General features: G+C 34.3%; 1 protein-coding gene across 1 annotated transcript in view; it reads right to left on the bottom strand.

Moving 5' to 3' along the window:
• LOC129003718 (uncharacterized) overlaps positions 1-16,321 on the bottom strand; it is a gene marked incomplete at its 3' end in the record, with an annotated part of 144,830 nt that overhangs the window by 96,516 nt on the left and 31,993 nt on the right. Inside the window, exon 2 of the mRNA XM_054432014.1 lies at positions 12,143-12,215. The remainder of the gene's footprint in view (positions 1-12,142; positions 12,216-16,321) is intronic.

Raw genomic sequence — 16,321 nt, forward strand, 5'->3', positions numbered from 1 at the left:
CCATCTAACCATCTAATCATTTTTAACAATGTCTCTGGTGCTGCTGGCAAATCCATCGTTTGGGGCACTTACATGTTGTCCTGCAAAGTCCATCCCCAGTAGTTATCATACTATCTTCTGCCCTTTTCCATATTTGAATTTGTAAATAAGCACGCAGACTGTGAAACTTTACTCCTGACTCTGTTGAAGGAAGTTGCTGTGGCTTTACAAAGCTTTTAGCTTTTTTTAATTTTGACAAAATACTTTTGTATCTACATATGTTCATTGATTCGTTCTTATTCCCATTGAACAGACTAACCATTAGTTTCAGACCGATTTCTTCAACTTGATCTGGACTCAGATTTGGTGAGCTGAAAGATGACACCAGACCCTGAAAATACTCGTCTTCTAATGTTCTCTGAATACAGATAGTTTTTAAGTAGTGTCGCACCCTGTATAGGCGTGCAGAGCTAATAGGGATTTAGCTAAATCTTCTCCAAGTGAGGATCTAATTTTTTTAATGTTATAAACATGATCTGAAAGTCGTTTGTCACTTCTGAATAGCAAGTTGTAATTTGTTGTAATATTACACCAATAGAAATAAGAAGCTGTCAGCGACTCTGTAGCACTAAATGAAAGAACTAAACTGTGTAAAAACTAAAAATAAGTAGGAAACCACATGGCAAACAACTTTTAAATTATTTTGAGGTACAATTTGTATTTTCTAACATTAAGTCATCAAAAAATGAAAATTCTGAATTTTTTTGAAAAAGGCAGATTATAATGAAGTACGGTTCTTCAAATTGCGGCCATACCATACGTCTGATAGACAAAATGCATGTATAAAAACTGGTCGGCATGAAAAGAGCTACATATTTGCTAAATTAATGTTTTTGATCAAACTAACCGTTCTCGAGATATATGCCAAAATATATAATTTGGCAGCCATCTTGGCGGCCATTTTGAGTTTTAGGGCATGTTGCCAAAGTACGATTTATGGCGATTTTTGAGGGCTTATTAAGGGCACTCTTAGCTATCATTTAAAAAAAAAATTGCTCGTGTTGCAATTTTGTTGGGGTTCAACACTAAAATGATTCCACTAAATGCATATGTATGCAGTTGTTGAGTAAATAGTGCAGTATGATATTATTTATTAATAGAACTAGTACAAACAAATAGAACATTGCTTCTAAAAATAACGATTGGTAAGAACCAAAACAATCCCTCCGCCAAATAAACGTGCAACTACAATAGTACAGGGTGGCGCAGATGGATCGGGTGGTTTTAAAATACTTGTCAAACTGTCAATTTTAAAGGTATTGGATTGAAATAAAGTGCAAAACGTGTAGTTACAATGGAAGTTTATTGACAAAAAATTAGTTAAGTTAGTTTTTAAAAATAACATCCATCAAATGCTTCTCGAGCGACGCATTCTTGGAGTCGGTCGTTGAGGTTCCGCATTGCTCGCTCAAGCAAATCACCAGGAATTGATTTGATTCGATTTCGTTGTGAATTGCAGCCTTCAACTCCTGAATGGTTCGGGGATTGTTCATGTAGACCCTTGCTTCAGAAGTTGAAGGCTGCAATTCACAACGAAATCGAATCAAATCAATTCCTGGTGATTTGCTTGAGCGAGCAATGCGGAACCTCAAGGACCGACTCCAAGAATGCGTCGCTCGAGAAGCATTTGATGGATGTTATTTTTAAAAACTAACTTAACTAATTTTTTGTCAATAAACTTCCATTGTAACTACACGTTTTGCACTTTATTTCAATCCAATACCTTTAAAATTGACAGTTTGACAAGTATTTTAAAACCACCCGATCCATCTGCGCCACCCTGTATATTATAAAACACAATTTACGTAGTCGTAAAGCGTTTAGAGATTTTACCTCGATAGCAATTAGAAATGAAGGTTCTAAAGACGTTTGAAGGTTGAGTGCTGGACATAAGTGGAGACTGGCAGCTCTTACCGTCAAAGGCTAGACTATTAGGCTGATGGGGGCTTTCAACATGTTAAGATACCCGGGGACCTTACGTTGGCCACACTGGAAAATGTTATACTCGTGTATACTTGAACTAGGTCATAACTGTGTTATGTCAAGTTCATAACGTGGTCTTATCATGATCATAACAAGGTCAAGTACGAAAACGGATTTAGCACAGGGAAGTAACCTTTTAGGTTAGGCTAAATTTTGTGTGCTATGTAAATGATAAGGAAAATAAACAGATAATTTGATTAATAATGATTTTGCATTAGTTGAAGATGTTTTAGAATGATTTTAGGTGTTTAAAATAATTTAGAATAGTTCCAAAAAACATAATGTTTATAAATTATTCGCTAAAAATGTCACCCCAAATAGAACGATTTTAACAAAAATGAAAACATAAACATAAGTTACTGCTTATAATCTATTATTTTAATCAAAAGTAAGGAGTAAAAGGGTAAAATCGCTTCTATAATATTCGGCAAGTATTTAGTAAGTAAGTTCGATTGTATAACCGGGCTTAGAGCTCAACAAAAACAACCTTAGATTTATAGGAATTTTAACATCTGATTTATTTTAAAATGACTCAATATTTATGCAGTATACAAAGATGATACAACATTATTTTGGACACACTGTAGGATGTGATGTGATTCGACACAAGTGTTCAAAGATCCACAGTCAAAGGTGCTGAAGGTGCGACTCAGGCTAATCTCCACACAACCCGTGGAATATAGAACATATATTACTATTCAAAGCTTCACCTAGAGTAAGGTATATTCTGGGAGTGGTCCTTGTCTTAATTTAAAAGTCAAATTTTTAAACAGCTGAAACCACAATGTCTTCAGCTGAAATAAATTATGCATTTTAATCTAAATCTTTGAATTTATTTTCGTGTTTGTGTCGAATTTCACTTGGTCGAGTTTTATTGTTACTAAAAAAGTGTTTACTTATAATCGTCCGTAGCTACATGTGTATACGAATACTAAGAAATACTTTATAAAATTGATTTTCATAACTGTCAGGGATTAATTATTAGATGTTACAGGTATTTATTTGTTTTATCCTCAAGTATGGCTTAGTTTACAAGGAAATATACGTTCGAACTAAATCATACAACTATGCTGTTGGGGCACAATCAAGATCAATATCCATTAGAATGCCAAATGGCTTTTAGAGCACCACTGAAGTATTGCTATTTTATGTGTACAATAGCTTAAGCAATTTCAATCACTGTTTTACCTATACCTAATCCTATACCTATACCTAAATCAAACACCTAAATACCTACCTAACCGTTTCCCGGTACCGGTCGTTACCTAAATATTTATAGAGTAAATCATTCTGTGCCTATATTAGTTGTGCTCTGGATTTTTAAATAATGATGGAATTCAATTTGTAAATAATTTATGTGACATCTTTTGTTGTCATAAATTAGTTTAATCATTCACAACATCCTAAATAAGAAATGTAGAAATTTCTGCTCCATACAAAACTAAGTAAAAACTGCCCTCGTGACAAGGATAAATTGAAAGATTTTAGTTGCCTTTTTAGATCATATTGCTGTCAAATCAGAAACTAATGGAAATTTACCTACAAAACTTTACAGAAATCCTCAAATGAATAATTTGTATGACTAATGAATACTTAATTACATTTTATAGTTTAATTAAATTTTACACATAATTGTAAGGTAATAACGTTTTCGCCGCGCCGTGAAGTTAACAAGCAATCTAGGTAACTAGTTTACTCTACAGGACAGCATGGGAGACAACGTACAGCACTTAACTCTTTAAATATTTTAGTGCAGTAAAAATAAGCGAAACATTACATGAACCTAAAAAAATTTACACTCCAACTCCTTTTGAAAACTCCTTCGGTTAATATTCGAATCGTGACGAATAATCACCATCTTTTTAGCAAACAAAACCAAAATTTGGATATTTAAATTTAAAACTCCTATACTATTCTAATGAATAAGTTGACTGTTGTGTTTTGCTTGTTTATAGATTTATTATGATAAAACTTGGAAAATTAGTTTATTTTATACTAAGTTATTGATATTTTACTAAAAAAATAAACTATACTACCCTCCCTGTAGCAGCAAACCTAGGTACCTGTTAAACCTCATTTTATTTATATACATTAAATAAAACATCCAATGTAATGGGAAATTGTCTACAGGTTAGCTGTGGCGGAGTTGTTTTACTCATAAAAAAGTTAAATTTTAAGATTGTATAGTATCATACAGTTTAACTAAATTGGATGAATTGTCGTAAGCCTTGAAAGTAACCATCGATCCATGGGTTTCGCCTATTTTTGATAAATCGAAAAACTAAATATACTAAATCACAAATAACTAAAAAAAACTTGGGTTTAGAGAAAGATGATAAAAAATGTGTATTTTTGGATGGACTGCATTTTGTACATTTAGCTGTTTCCTGTATCTCTAATAATAAAGTCACTATAGCCAAAAATACAGAAATATGCCGCCATTTTCCAATATGGCGGCCGTAGCACAGCTTCTATTTTAGGAGACTTTTACTATGTTCAAAAGGAAGGTACACCCAACATTTGTACCAAATTCCTTGGTTGTGCAAATTTTTTTGGGTCAAAACATATTTTATTGTGCTATTTCTGTAACGATTTGATGTGCATTTACAGGCAAAAACTATTTTTAATATTATTAGATATTTAGTATGAACGTCACGGTTATGTTCAAAAATACACTTATACACGTACTGTATAACTACATGATATAAATACTGAACTACGTGATGAGTCTCCAATAAAATAAATAAATACTTTTCTGGTTCTACAAACAATTAATCAAAATGAGATTATTAGCGAATTTCCCATATAGGGAATAAGCTATTACCGTAGGTCTCATGGTGAGATCTAGACCCGGGACCGATTTACTTTTTCGTTTTGAGGTCCCCAGAGGCCAAAAACACCATCCGTTCAAATTCATATATATATATATATATATTTATATATGTGTCCGTTAGCGCGATAACTCGAGCAAAATTGATCCGATTTTGATGAAATTTGGTACAAACGTGTAAACCTACATTTTTTCGAACGAGTTCGCGAACCAGCATAATCGGACCATGGGATCAGGGGTTTATGGGGGGTTTTATGGGATAAAAATGGGTTTTTCTCATTTTTGACCCTAAAAACTTAAAATTTAGCATTTTCTTTCCTAACCATTTTGAAGAGCTTAAAAAAACAAATAATTTAGTATATTGAAGTGTTTTTGAATGTTCATTGACTACGGAGAAAATTTAAAAAATTGTAAATTTAAAATTCCCATGTTATTCTTATGGAGAATAAATAAACTGTTCTAGTTTGCTTGTTTATGGATATATTTTTATCAAATTTGGCAATTTGGTTTAAATTTAATACTAAACTATCAATATTTCAATTGAAAAAACATACCTCATCATCTTCCCCGTAGCAGCAAACCTAACCACTCACTAAAATTAATGTTATTTAAATAGGAAATAAATCTGAAAATTTATAGGGAATATTTTAGTAGAAATCAAGCCGGGTAAATGGAAATTAGCTTAGTATGCAGGTTTGCTGCGACGGGGATATTTTTACTAGAACCGTAGATTTTAGCTTCTGGGAACCCTAACACTAAAACTGATTTGTTGCAACAGCTACTTTCAAATTAATATATTCAATAAAACGTCATAAACCTTTTCCAAAGAGCAAAGATTCAGTTCATTTGAGTTTTCATCAAATATTGAACACGGAGTAATTTCCCGGGATTTAAACAATCGACGTGTCATATAATTGAATTTGGTTCACTGTGTAATCAAACTAGACTTTTGACGGTAACGTGTGTGTTGCACGCTTGTAATCTGCAACTGTGTTTTTTTTTCAATCAAAGTGAACATATTCTGTGATGTTGTTTCAGTTTTTTGCACTATTTTATGATAGCCAATTGCACGGTATAATGACGTTTCTGTATGCATATATATGTTTAACTTTTTACTCTCAATTGATAGAAGTGTATTTAATTTGTATGAGGTATGAAGCGGTTGTGGATACTGCTAGAATATATTCCCAGTACTATTACGATACTCGTAACATGTATGTTTTTAATCATCGGCACCATGATTTCGTTTATGTCAAATTGTATAGCATATTTTTCACATATCTAAACAGAATGTACTTTATTCTTTGGCGAAAACATGGAATTGCATACCCCTCATAGGTTATTTTTACAATTTTTGAGGATTAACTAAACACAGTATAGGGTAGGCCTATAATTATGACTGAAAAATACTATTGGCAATGCTTCTTGGTAAATATTAGTACGGAAATTCGGGGTTTGTTACACTACCAAGAAATGTAGAAATATGTACAAAGAACACTTAATAAGGGAGTAATAAAATAGAAATGTGCGCTTCTATTGAATAAGTGACTATTAATGATACTGATAGAAGCCTTATCTATGGCATGTACGCTAACCAATATCTCCACAAAATATGACATGAAGTTTTTTATTCGCGAAAAGGGTGAAACGTCTGGCAGCAAATTTAATCTTTTAGCGTCTGCCACCGAAAACATGGATGGATTCTCACACTGCTCGTGAAGCCTACGTATTAATAAAACCCGATAGCATCTTTTATGCACATTCCCAGTCTTTATTTAAGTAAAATGTAGTTGTTAATATTTAAATATTTAAACCTATTTTATATACAATCCGTGATGCGTTTTGTGTAGGTTTTGTTTATTAGTGGTAAAATAGTAGTTGTAAGAAATACTTATCACATATCAATTGATAAAGTTAAAAAGCACCAAGAAGAACAAATGTAAAAGAGGCCTTACAAAAAATAAAATTGGTCAAGGACGGAACTCGATAAAATATGAAAGGAACACGATGGAGCTAGGTTGTATGTGCAGCTTTCAAGACTTGGATATGCCTAGTAACTTGACATTCATGCAATAACTATCTCTGACTTGCCTTGCCTTCCTTTTATATTTATCACAAAAAGCTTGATAGTATATAATTAATAATATTTTACTTAACCTGTTACAATAAAATAGGTATACACACGCATTATGCTTTACAAACAATTGAGATCGATAGATTTCATAAGGATAGAGTAACTACATATCAACGTAAAAATGTAATCGTATGAATTCCACACTGGTGCAACAAAGGTTCCATAAAGGTGATTCGAAAACCTATTAATTTGATTAGATGAGAGCACTTTGATGTATCTAATATTCAGTGTTTTAACGCCAGTGTAAGTTTATTTTTTTAAGTGATGATTCCACCTAAAATTGAATACATTCATACTTGCTCAGTATATATTGTCAGGTATGGATTCGATTTTGTATGTATTAAATTGTAATGTTCACTCGGGTCAATCCTATTGTTTAGTGTAGGCTATATTAATTTGTTCTTTGTGTTTATATTAAAGTTGCCTTAACTTTGTTCATTTTTTTTGCGATTGACATGATTTATCACAGAGTTATCGACCTATTAATTTCCATGTAGTTTCTTGTACTTTTTATACGTTCAACAGTCTTATTTAGTTTACGCATTACCTTAAAATTGTGCTTTCTTCGTTTATAACTCTTTTATTGACACTATGCATACGTGCCAGGTACAAAAATGATTATACTTTGTCATCCTTCCGCACATCCTTTCTACTAATGGTAAATAGTGTTCGTTGTATTTAAAATCGATATATTTCGTTTACAAGATTTTGTTTACACATCTAATCACCCCTCACGAAACTAATGTTGCAAGATTGGCAAAGTCTGCTTACTTGTTAAAAACTACTTTGGCATGCAGCGCCGTCACAACAAAGGAACGCTAGGAATCCGACTTAAGCTTTAAAGAGAGGAGAATTTCATCTCTTTGACATAAAGGATTGCTATTCTGTATAGTCGCCAGGCTACCTACGTTAGTAACTGGACCTTTTTTGGTGACAAAGCAAGGGCATCGTATCGTATAAACGATAAACTAATTGAGTTTTAACTTAGTCAATCGTCGAGTTGGGGTAGGTAAGTGTATTTTATTGGATGTTTATAAGGAAACAGACTAATTAGACTATATTAGTTATTTATTAAATCTATAGGACACTAATAAGCCAAAGTGCGTATTTTGAAGTGAATATGAGTGAAAAAATACGGTGTAAACTAATGAGATTATTGCTTTGTTACTGACTAAGGGGCTGTAATCAGTTTTGAGCTTTCAAAGCCCATCAGCTGCTGACCGTCAGGATCAAACTAGCAAACCTCTGATACTAGACGATCACTATCTACCAGCATAGATCCATTGTGTGGCTATGGAGTATAGTTTAGTTATTAGTTTAGTTTATTACTATAGAGTAAATGTAGGTCCAATGAATGAGTTATTAATTGATTGATTTTACAGACTTATCTGGTCTGAAAAACATAAATGTAACAGGGTAATACATCTTAAACAGCTAACACCCTTGGATATAGTTCTGTGAAAATAGACACATAAACTTTTTTTTAAATTATTATTGGCATACTGAATAATAACGATCAATACTTTCATTTTACACTCAACGATTATTAGATTTAGTATTTTTCTTAGGAAATATAAACCAACTGAACGAGTTTGGCGATTGAAACTCATATTTCTAGCGCGCTCATAGAGCGGAACAAGATGGCACGTAGCCACCCCCTAGCAGGGCGCGAGCGGTGTTTCCAGTCGAGCGGTCAAAGTGTAAGGATTCAGGCGAATGAATTCTCCAGCGATGGTCCAATTATGCGAACCGTGTAACGAGATGTTAACATCCCCTTGTCCTTTATAGGACGGAATTAATCCTTAGACGTTGTTATTTGAACTCATAGATCGTTTGTGGGGGGAACACTAGTTGGCAACTCTAAGTTCGAAGATTGTAAATGTATGTGATTTTGACAACATATGAGATTTTGATATACGTAACTCGTAGAAGCTAAATACGAATTTACTCGTGCATACATCTGTCATCAAGCCTTCAATTCTCTAAGTTAAGGGATTATATGCATAGACGCTGTTGTTTTACTTTTAGATGCCTTGAATAATTTTGTAAAGAAAATACTACGAAATACTTAAGAATTTTAAGATGGATGTTCAAAGGAGATTTTGCAGACACACAGTTTCAGTAACAAGTTACGTGTTTTGACATTTATAAATCTCGAAGTTTGTTCTCATAATTACTTAACAAAATAACTTAACTTCTTCATTTGCATTTTTTTAAAGTCATGTACTCGTATATTTTTGTGAATAAGGTTTGACATAAGTAAATTGATGAAATTGATGAATCCTACATATTCGAAGGTTAAAAAGTTCAAATTATCAGATGGATGTAGAGGAGATAATAATAAAAAAATTCTTAATAGTAGTCAGTAAACCTAAATAACTACATTATACATTTTACCTGTCATAAAACAATGACAAAATAAAATGGAACTTACTAGAATACATTACATCAAAGTACAATTTAATTTAAATGTTTTCAAAATACTTACCGCTATAACCTGCAAGAAATTTATTTATAACCCTTCATGTAAATGCTAAAACCGTTACAATTGATCAACACTAATAAACAAAACCGTGGCACTTTCTCATATGACTATATTATATCTACCATGCAATTAGCTAAACTAATGTTTTATACACTAGACATTTACACTTTAAACAAAATAAAATTATAGGCATAAACAAAATAAGTGGATGTAATTGAAATAAAAGAAAGAAAGTAATAGGGTTAGATTTTGGGGTTTCACTCTAACTAAAATAAAAATAAAATTGAAATAACGATTTTGAAAGTCACCATAAAGCGCAACGAATTTTAAGCCAAAAGATAATACTCGAGTCCAGTAGTTTTTGGAAAATATCGTATCAATTATGTCATCCCTGTCAGGTACATTGGGTGCTGAAACATGTGAGATTGCGTAAGTATATCACAAGAGGAGGCAACACTAAATGTGTAGAATGACATGGGGGAAATAGTACCGGCTGGCTTTTATATTTTATTGATGGAGTTCAGTGTATTATAATTTATATTTATACAAACTATTTATCAAGAAACATATGGCGTAACAAAAAAAAAAATTCAACCTGTATCGCTTTAACGCATTAACGCCTCAAAAGGATTAAACATTTCAAAAGGAGGAATTGTTGTCATAAAGTTGGGTTTGAACAGACGATTCCGTAGCGATAGATGGAAAACGAAATTACTAAGCATAAAAACTGTATTTATCCATTTTTCAGCCTGTTTTCAAAAATAAAGGAGTGCAAAGCAGGAGATATGCTAATCAACCAAAGTATTTTGCCATGATTTTGGCAGTGGGTTGAGGAGGCAATCTGCCAGAATGTGTTAGTTTGTAATAAAGATCAACAGATGGACATATCTTCCCTTACAAGTGTTTACTTTCAACAATTTTACGGTATGAATCAGAAGACATGCTGAATATTATCATTCATGAACCTGGGTTTGGTAGTGTTCTGCAGTAGAGTGTTGCTTGATTGTAGTGGTGTGTCATGTAATGACCAACACATCATAACAGATTCCCCAGAAGTGTTCGATTTACAAGAAGTGACCAGTGCAATTTTGTGGTACAAGATTGGCAAGGGTTGGCAGAGTCAGGTAAGAAGATTCAATGTGTGTCATACAGAGAACCAAAATAACGAATAATCTATTCTCTGAATTCATGAACTTCAGTTATATAAGGGAAGATGTAAAGCATAAGATGCTGAGTAGGCCAAATAATTTAGCGGTATAAGGTTGGTAGTGCTGTGCAGTGGCAGGCTGCCAGATTGTATTAGTGTGTCATAGGATCAACAGATCGACACATCTCCCTTCTCAAGTGTTTATTTTCTTCATCCACTTTTCATCTTCGATACTAGTGGATAGCTATCGAATTCTCTCTGCCATACTTTAGGATCATTATAAAAATTACGTTCCATTTCTCCTTCGAACAACAGATTCATGTTAAGTAAAAATGTACCTTAAAACTCCGTCTTGTGTCTAAAAATAGCAAAACAATTTGAAAAAACCCTCCTAGCAAAGTATTATCACTTGAGAAATGTTAACCAGCAACGATGCATTTCGAGTTCATTATGACAGGAATGGGAGGCGGTTGAATCGGAAATATAACGGCAAGTGGTGACCCACCTACCCTAATGTAATGCTGCCCTAATGCACCCTATTAACCCGGTCCCCTGGCGGTGATTTCCTTGGTGCACTTACATTATGCCGTTACATCTGAGTTTTTGAGGAATAACATTTCTAGAAAAAATACTGTTATTTATATTAGAAATAGAAATTGTTTAGTTATTAGGAGTTAGAAGAACGGGTGTACATTAATTTTAAGAACGTTGAATTGGTTGCGGGACCTAAGTTTAGTTATATGTAAGCTGTTTGATTAAACACACAGTCTAATACAAATTAAGTAGTTAAATATTTTGCACGTTTGGAGATTAATCAAATATACAATCATGGATTAAAATTGTAGTGAGAAATGGATCAACTGTGTAATCATAAAGAACGGCGTTTTCCGTGATTTAGCTACAGCGATGTGCTGCGGGTATTGTATAACCTAGGATGAACGGCGCTTGATAATTTAATTATTTCTTTGCCATTGAACCTACCCAATACATAGCCTGCTCTAATAGCATTTTATAATTAAATCAGTAAGAATAAGTAATAATAACACTTTCCGAATGCCTGATTAAAAGTAATTTTTAGATTACAGGATTAAGAAAGTGAATAAAGGTGTAAATAAAATATATTAAAATGTATGTAAAGAATGAGGAAAATTTAAACACTGGGAAATTCCGATAGCTGTCCACCAAACCTAAACCATTTACGTACCACTGATAAAAAAAAAAATTACAATGAGTTCGAATCTAAGACAGTAAAGTTCGTGTTTTTTTTTTTGCCTTTATAAGCTATTTTGAAATACTTGTGTTCCAATGCCTGGACGTGATAATTATTGGTGACCAGGCTTCAACTATGGTTAAACTACGAGTAAACTATGTTTGATACATATATTCAATCCTTAATATTCTGTGGAGTAAATAAGATTCAAATTGCATTAGGAACTAACAAAAAAATCTATATAAGATTGGTGAACAGCTATCGGTAAACTCAGAAACAATTGTCTACATAGAATACGAAATAATAAAACTTACCTGGCAGTTTTACCGGAGGCCATGTATCCAGTGACGCCACACAACACAACACTGACACTGGCAACACTGGTTCCTGATAAGGGAGACACACTGATAAGATATGTGTGGGTCCTGGTGTGTGACTGTGTGAATGTGTGGGGGGTTGGGCGTGTGGAGTAATGCTACATCTGTAATGGTATTGCAAGTGTTAAAGACACCTCCCACAAATATACCTCTCAACTGTGTGATATATTGTTGAAAAAATTACTTTTGTTATATCAGGATCTTTTGCTTGGGGATGATCATTATATTTTTTAGCTATCACCCTTTACCTATACCCCAGTAAAGGGCGGTAATCAACACTGGCGAAATTCTTACACTAATTGTTGTTAGAAATATAGTAAAATGATCCTCAAATTCCAAATGTACTTGTTTAAAACTCACGTGTGTAACCATAAAAGTTCAAATTGTGAAAATGCCTTTATTTATGCTAAAAGTGCATATAAAATTCGTCGGTCCCTAAAGTATGAGACCTGATTGTATTTTACAAAACCGTTATAAATAAACATCTATGACAGAACAACCACCACATATCGTTAAATATGACTAGTTTAGGATCTTAGTGCATACCTACATTTTTTGGGGTTTTGGTACATTACAGACCTATCAACGAAAAACTGTGTGACATAGATTTAAATATATATTTTGTCCAACTATCACTTTACAATATGATTTTAGCCAAAAGCCAAGCAAAAAATACACAAACGCGGTCTATGGATGGGCAATCCACGAAATTACATCCTCACAAAATACTCCATAAAAGCTGTCAGCAAAACACATAGGCCTACTTAAATAAAAGATTCCTTAAAATATCTTTGAAAGCGAGTCCTACAGTTTAAAAACATTACGAACGCATACATTTAGGATACTCTAACTCAGTGAACAGTTCTAAGTGAACAGTAGAACAACCGATAAAGATAATGCCTGGGGAGAAAACGTTATGTAGGAGTCGGCGTTTGTTAATTCGCAACATTAAGAGACATTATGACCCTCGCGGCGTGGCTTTCCGTGCAGATACGCATCTAGTAAATTGTAACTGTAATAACAGAACACCGAGCTTTTCTTGTTGGTTTACGTGTCGTTCTAGTGGCTATAAATTTGTTCCCAACAATCATTCTAGTCAGACACTGTATGTTTATGGGTTTGTTGTACACTTTTCTGTATAATTTGCCTGAGATAGTACTAAACCAGCGTTATTTATATCAACAAGAGTTAAATGAATCGGCTTTTTGAGGGAAAGTTCCCCCACTTTTCCATACATTTTGTGTTTAATGTATGCAGCTGATTGCAGTTTTGGCAAACTTCATCTGATAAGCTAATGTTACAATTATTGGAGATCTGGGTAGATGTCTTCAAAAAAAAAAAAAAAAAAAAAAAAAAAAAAAAAAAACACCTAAATTTTGTGAGCGGAGTATAAAACAAAATTTTATAACAGTATTATTGGGTTACACATTTTTATGGTTAACTAATATGAAAAGGTCACCCACAAATTAATGTATCCACCTGAGTACTATACATGAGCAGAATATATTTTTAACTGTACATGTTTGACAATAATAATTCCTGACAATAACACAAAAAAATGTCCTGCCTTTTCACATCGTTCAATTACTTGACAAGCTTAATGAAAATGTTTTGTAGAAAATGTTATCAGTTCGATGGGAATAGAATAGGACGATTTATTTACATAAATGAATGATATTAACAATTCCAATTTCACCAAAAATAATACGACCAACTGTGAGGATAGCTAACAATCAGAATACAACTCTCCATACTATTTTGCGCCGAGGTGTATACGTTGTAAAATGAATTCATGAAAAATGGATTCTCATTCAATCAAAGACAAGAGCCACTCCAACGCCTCACACTTGCCTTGTCCCGGGAGTTTATGGGGGGTGGGTCATGCTGGGGGGGGGAGTTTGAAGGGGGTTAGGGGGGCTGCGTGACCTCTTCCGACCTCATACGTCACTGGTCCCTGGGGTCGGGGTCACAATGTTAGGTACTGTCTGATGGCACTGCTTACAGTACGGTAAACTGAAAAACAGGTAGAGTGGGCGTTTAATTTAATTAAATTAACTATCATCTATGATTAAACCTATCCCTTCGCAGTAAACCTACGACTGAAACTTTACGACACACTAGAGGAATAATTTTGTGAAAGGAAATTAACGATTGGATTCATGCAAAAACGTTGAAAAATGTGTACTTAGGATTAATGTTCAGATTTATCGTATTGGTGAAACTACAGAAAATATAATAGATATTTTTTTCCCTATTTACTATGACTTACATGTAAGACTTTGACGGATTTCAATGAATGTACAACACTTTTGAAACGACTGTAAGAGTTACATTTTAGGAGGACGTGTAGCAATGCATTAGGATACAATACTAATGGAAGCAGGGCTATCTTACCTAGTTAAGGTTGGTAGAAAATATACACACATTTCTACATAACCTAATCCCGTTTTTGCTTTTATATAGTTTAAGGTTAATCTAGCAAACATAAAAACATAATTCAAAACAGTTTTAATCCAATTATATACCCATAATAATTATTCCATTCGGTTTTAAAGCATTGATCAAAACACAATAAAAAAACGAGCCAGTAAAACAAAATTAAAATCAGTCACAACACAATTACAAACAAGATGTTTTAAGGCAGATGAAGGCTGTTGGAAGCATGAGGGTGGGATGGAGTAATCCAATTTGTACAAGGCGACGCCGAACAGCTCTACGTCCACTCTGGGATATTGGACAGAATGGCCAGGGGTCAAATCTGGGTATATACTGACACGCAAGTACATTATACGTAGGTCAAAATGGTCAGGGGAGAATCTGGGTATATAATGACACGCACCTACACTATACATAGGTCAAAACGGTCAGGGGAGAATCTGGGTATATACTGACACACACGTACACTATACATGGGTCAAAATGGTCAGGGGAGAATCTGGGTATATACTGACACACACGTACACTATACATGGGTCAAAATGGTCAGGGGTCAAATCTGGGTATATACTGACACGCAAGTACACTATACATGAGTCAAAATGGTCAGGGGTCAAATCTGGGTATATACTGACACGCAAGTACACTATACATGGGTCAAAATGGTCAGGGGAGAATCTGGGTATATAATGACACGCACCTACACTATACATAGGTCAAAACGGTCAGGGGTCAAATCTGGGTATATACTGACACACACGTACACTATACATGGGTCAAAATGGTAAGGGGAGAATCTGGGTATATACTGACACACACGTACACTATACATGGGTCAAAATGGTCAGGGGAGAATCTGGGTATATACTGACACGCAAGTACACTATACATGGGTCAAAATGGTCAGGGGAGAATCTGGGTATATACTGACACACACGTACACTATACATGGGTCAAAATGGTCAGGGGTCAAATCTGGGTATATACTGACACGCAAGTACACTATACATGGGTCAAAATGGTCAGGGGAGAATCTGGGTATATAATGACACGCACCTACACTATACATAGGTCAAAACGGTCAGGGGTCAAATCTGGGTATATACTGACACACAAGTACACTATACATGGGTCAAAATGGTCAGGGGTCAAATCTGGGTATATACTGACACACACGTACACTATACATGGGTCAAAATGGTCAGGGGAGAATCTGGGTATATACTGACACACACGTACACTATACATGGGTCAAAATGGTCAGGGGTCAAATCTGGGTATATACTGACACGCAAGTACACTATACATGGGTCAAAATGGTCAGGGGAGAATCTGGGTATATACTGACACGCACCTACACTATACATAGGAAAAAACGGTCAGGGGAGAATCTGGGTATATACTGACACGCACGTACACTATACATGGGAAAAACGGTCAGGGGAGAATCTGGGTATATAATGACACGCAAGTACACTATACATGGGTCAAAATGGTCAGGGGAGAATCTGGGCATATAATGACACGCACCTACACTATACATAGGTCAAAACGGTCAGGGGAGAATCTGGGTATATAATGACACGCACCTACACTATACATAGGAAAAAACGGTCAGGGGAGAATCTGGGTATATACTGACACGCACGTACACTATACAAGGGTCAAAATGGTCAGGGG

This window comes from Macrosteles quadrilineatus, unplaced genomic scaffold, assembly GCF_028750875.1.
Source record: "Macrosteles quadrilineatus isolate MER2022 unplaced genomic scaffold, UCM_ALF_1.0 Scaffold_9__3_contigs__length_116548681, whole genome shotgun sequence".
Taxonomy (NCBI): domain Eukaryota; kingdom Metazoa; phylum Arthropoda; class Insecta; order Hemiptera; family Cicadellidae; genus Macrosteles; species Macrosteles quadrilineatus.